Source organism: Capra hircus, chromosome 1, assembly GCF_001704415.2.
Source record: "Capra hircus breed San Clemente chromosome 1, ASM170441v1, whole genome shotgun sequence".
Classification (NCBI taxonomy): Eukaryota; Metazoa; Chordata; class Mammalia; order Artiodactyla; family Bovidae; genus Capra; species Capra hircus.
In genome coordinates, this window is record NC_030808.1 from 5,345,950 (window position 1) to 5,350,841 (window position 4,892).

The window sequence follows — 4,892 nt, forward strand, 5'->3', positions numbered from 1 at the left end:
ATTAGAGGGGTATCGTCTGTATATCTGAGGTTGTTAATATTTCTTCCAGTAGTCTTGATTCCAGCTTATGATTCATTCAGCTTGGCATTTTGCATGATGTACTCTGCACAGAAGTTAACTGAGAAAGTGACAAGATTCAGCCTTGTCGTACTCCTTTCCCAATTTTGAACCAGTCCATTTCTCCACGTCCACATACAGGTTTCTCAGGAGACAGGTAAGGTGATCTGGTACTCTCATCTCTTTAAGAATCTTCCAGGAGCTCATGACCTTCATAATGTCTGACAATAAAGGAATTTCTGCTTTCCTTGAATTGGACAACCTTTTCAAATGGGTAGAGACTGTTCATGGAACAGCTGGCACTGAGGTATATGAAGACCTGAGGTATAAGCTGTCCCTGGAGTTCCCCAGTGGCTACCCTTACAAAACTCTCATGGTGAAGTTCCTCACACCCTGCTGCCACCCCAGCGTGGAGACCCAGGGTAACATCTGCCTGGACATTCAGAAAGGCAAGTGATCAGCCCTGTACGACATCAGAACCACTCTGCTCTCCCATCCAGAGTCTGCTCAGAACCCAACATCATAGCCCTTTGAACACATATGCTGCTGAGCCTGGGAAAAACTCCCACAGCCCTTAAGAAGAACCTCCAAAAAAACCACTCACAGCACGTCTCCAGCCAAGAGTCCTGACCTGGGATGTCCAGCTGTCCTTGTGTTTTCTTTTTATTGTTTTTCCTTATGTGGTCTACCCTTTCCTTGATTTCTGTACAGGACTCTGTAGTTTTCTCTGTAGTGTCATTTTCATATTATTTACATTTTTTAAATTAAGTGTCAGGTTAAGCACTTGTGATGAATATATTAAATAAGTACAATTTGGGTTTTTTGTTAAGAACTATTGAGAAAGATACGAAAAAGTTGAAACCCCCAGACATTACTGGCAGAAATGCAAACTGATGCAGCCACATTGGAAAATAGTTCCTCAGAGTTAAGCATAAAATTGACCCAGAAATTCCTAGGTATACATCAATTTCTACTCCTACCCAAGAGAATTGAACACATATGTTCCCTTCAGATTTATAAATTAATATCCACAGCAACATTTTCATAATAGCTAAAAAGTGAAAACAAATCAAATGTCCATCAGCTACTGGATAGATAAAATTCGGTAAAGCTATGTAATGGATTATTATTTCGCATGAAGTACTGAAGATAATGGCATCCAGTCCCATCACTTCATGGGAAATAGATGGGGAAACAGTGGAAACAGTGTCAGACTTTATTTTGGGGGGCTCCAAAATCACTGTAGATGGTGACTGCAGCCATGAAATTAAAAGAAGCTTACTCCTTGGAAGGAAAGTTATGACCAACCTAGATAGCATATTCAAAAGCAGAGACGTTACTTTGCTGACTAAGGTCCGTCTAGTCAAGGATATGGTTTTTCCAGTGGTCATGTATGGATGTGAGAGTTGGACTGTGAAGAAGCCAAAGAATTGATGCTTTTGAACTGTGGTGTTTGAGAAGACTCTTGAGAGTCCTTTGGACTGCAAGGAGATCCAACCAGTCCATTCTGAAGGAGATCAGCCCTGGGATTTCTTTGGAAGGACTGATGCTAAAGCTGAAGCTCCAGTACTTTGGCCGCCTCATGCGAGGAGTTGATTCATTGGAAAAGACTCTGATGCTGGAAGGGATTGGTGGCAGGAGGAGAAGGGGACGACAGAGGATGAGATGGCTGGATGGCATCACTGACTCAATGGACGTGAGTCTGAGTGAACTCCAGGAGTTGGTGATGGACAGGGAGGCCTGGTGTGCTGTGATTCATGGGGTGGCAAAGAGTTGGACACGACTGAGCGACTGAACTGAACTGAACTGAACTGACACATGCAACAACATGGACAAAACTTAAAACTTATTTTTGTAAGTGAAAAAAAAATTCAAAAGGCTACAGATGGTATGACTACATTTATATAAAAAATCCACAATAGGCAAATCCATAGTAACAGAAAGCAGATTAATGTTTGCTAGGGATTGAAAAAGGAGAAAAGATTGTTAATGACTACAATGTTTTGGGGGGGAGTAATAAAACATTCTGATATTAAATAGTGGTGATAGTTGCACAGCTTTGTGTATTTACTGAAAATTACTGAATTGTATACTCATTTCTTTCAACTTTATTGATATATAATTAACTTACAGGATTGTTCAAATTCAAGGTGTACAATGTCCTGACTTGACACCATTTCTGTACTGTAAAAAGATCACCACAGCAGGGTCAGTTAACAACTCCATTACCTCATATTATCACCATTTCTTTTTTATGATGAGAACATTTAAGATGGACTCTCTTAACAACTTACTAGAATATAAAATGTTGTTGTTGCTGTTGTTTAGTCACTAAGTCATGTCTGACTCTCTGCAACCCAGTGGACTGAAGCCCACCAGGCTCCTCTGTCCATGGGAGTTTTCAGTTAAGAATAGTGGAGTGGGCTGCCACTTCCTCCTCTAAGAGATCTTCCTGACCCAAGGATTGAACCTGTGGCTCCTGTATAGAAGTTGGATTTCTTACCACTGGGCCACAAGGAGAGCCCTTATATAATATGATACTGTTAACTGTAATCACCATGCCTTATGTTAGATTCCTCAGAACTTATTCCTCTCACAACTGAAGGTTTATATTCTTTGACCAATAACTTCTCATTTTCTCTACCTGCTACCCCTGATAACCACCATTCCCTGTTTCCATGAGTTTGATTTTATTTTTTTTTAGATTCCACATGTAAGTGAGGTAATACAGTATTTCAAGGTCCATCCATGTTGTCACAAATGGCAAAATTTCCTGCCTTCTCTGGCTAAAGAATACTATATACAAAGGAAATACATAGTATTTACAGCTTCTTTGTCCATTCACGTGTAGACAAACCCTTGTTTCCTTACCTTGGCTGTTGTGAATAATGTTACAGTGACCATGGGAGTGTAGATAGGTCTTCAAGATCCTGATTTCATTTCCTTTGACTATATTATGAGAAGTGGGAGAGATGGGTCATATGATGGTTCTATTTTAATTTTGAGGAACCGCCACACTGTTTTCCATAGCAACTGCACCAGTCTACACTCCCCCCAACAGTGCACAGGGGTTCCCTTTTCTCCACATCCTTGCTAACACCTGTTATGTCATGTCTTTTGATATCAGTCATTCTAACATGTGTGAAGTGATACCATGTGGTTTTGAGTTGTATATCCTTGATGATTCGTGATGTTGAGAATCTTTTCATGTACCTGATGGCCATTTGTTTATCTTCTTTGGAAAACTGTCTATTCAATTCCTTTGCCCATTTTTTTAATCAAAATTTTTCTCTTTTTTTGCTATTGAGTTGTATGAGTTTCTTACATATTTTGGATATTAACCCCTTATCAGATATATGGTTTCCACATATTCTATCTTATTTCATAGATTACCTTTTTATTTTGCTAAATATGTCCCTGTTAAACAAACTGGAGAGCTGAATGTGTCTTCCCCCACTACAACAATACTGCACGTACTTCAGCCACTTGGCCATAGGATGTGCATGAGTGAGCTAACCCAGGAGTCCTCCTAACAGCCTTAGAGGGAAACTACACTTCCATTTGCAAATAATCAGTTTAATAAATGTTTAAATCAAATCCATTCTTCTCTTCTTTGATCAAAGTTTTTTTTTTGTTTGTTTGTTTTTAATGTCTGTCCTTCTTTCTGTTTATAAGCAAACTGATGTTGCATCTTTACACAAAACTCCTGAATATGTGCCCTAAAAACTGTAACCCAGGACCTTAGCCAGAGAGAGCAACAGGAGGAAGGTTGAACAGGGGTTTTCCTGAGGGTGTGTCAATAGTAATGACTCATGCTGCTTCCTCATTCTAACCCTTTCCATCGATGGGGTGGAGAAAGTCCACTCAGGCCTGGGGGAAGTCGCCTTATTTAGAGGGTGCTCTTCCTATGTGTGCTCGTTGCTCAGCTGTGTCCGACTTTTTGTGGCGCGTCTCCACGCAAGAAGACTGGAGTGGGTGGCCATGCCCTCCTCCAGGGGATCCTCCCAACTCAGGAATTGAACGCATGTCTCCCACGTTGCAGGCAGATTCTACACCCTCTGAGCCACCAAGGAGGCCCTTGCTGTAGTGACACCTTCTTACTTTCCTTATACCACAGTGCAAAGCAGGGAAATTGAAATGAAGGGCAAGATAGAGTTTAAGACAACACTAGTCACCTGTAAAATAAAGGTGACATACACTAAAATTAATTCCTCAGTGTATGCAAAAGAGAAAGGCAAATTCAGCATATTTCTTTGTGTGTGTGTAGTCAGGTACTGAGTGACTCTTGAGTCATGCAAAGCCAGTAAAGAGAAAAGAGACAAAGAAGAAAAAAGAAGAGGAAGGAATGCGAAGAAGATAAGTGTGAACATAAATTATCTTTCCAATGTGGGCAGTCCAGATAGTATCTCAGTTCCCCAAACAATGTTTGCTTTGTAATTTTATCGCATTACTCATTCAAATGTTTTCTCCCGAGATGGTTCAAAGTCCGCAGTTCCAGACCTGAAATCTGTCTGTTAAGGTAAAGCATTCAAGTCCTTTCTAGGACTCTCTGCTCATAAAAAGAGGACTAATTGAGGTTTTTATACCTTGAGAGATTTCTCAAAGCACTGCACAGAGATTAAACATCAGCAATTATACAGTGCTATCCATCGCTTAAAACTGAGGAGAAAGAAGCCAAGTTGTTGAAGCCAGAGCCAGAAAAGGACTGTTGCTTGGTCTGCTGAGCCATACTGCCTTTGAAATAAAATAATGCAAATAATTCAACGAAACGTGTTTGCTGAAATTTTTTTTTCTTTACTGAAGAGAAAGACAGAGTAAGGATGGCATGAATTGCT

The 4,892-nt window shown here is 40.3% G+C and overlaps 1 pseudogene; it reads left to right on the forward strand.

Annotated features, from left to right (window-relative positions):
• On the forward strand, positions 263-687 carry LOC102171547 (annotated as a pseudogene).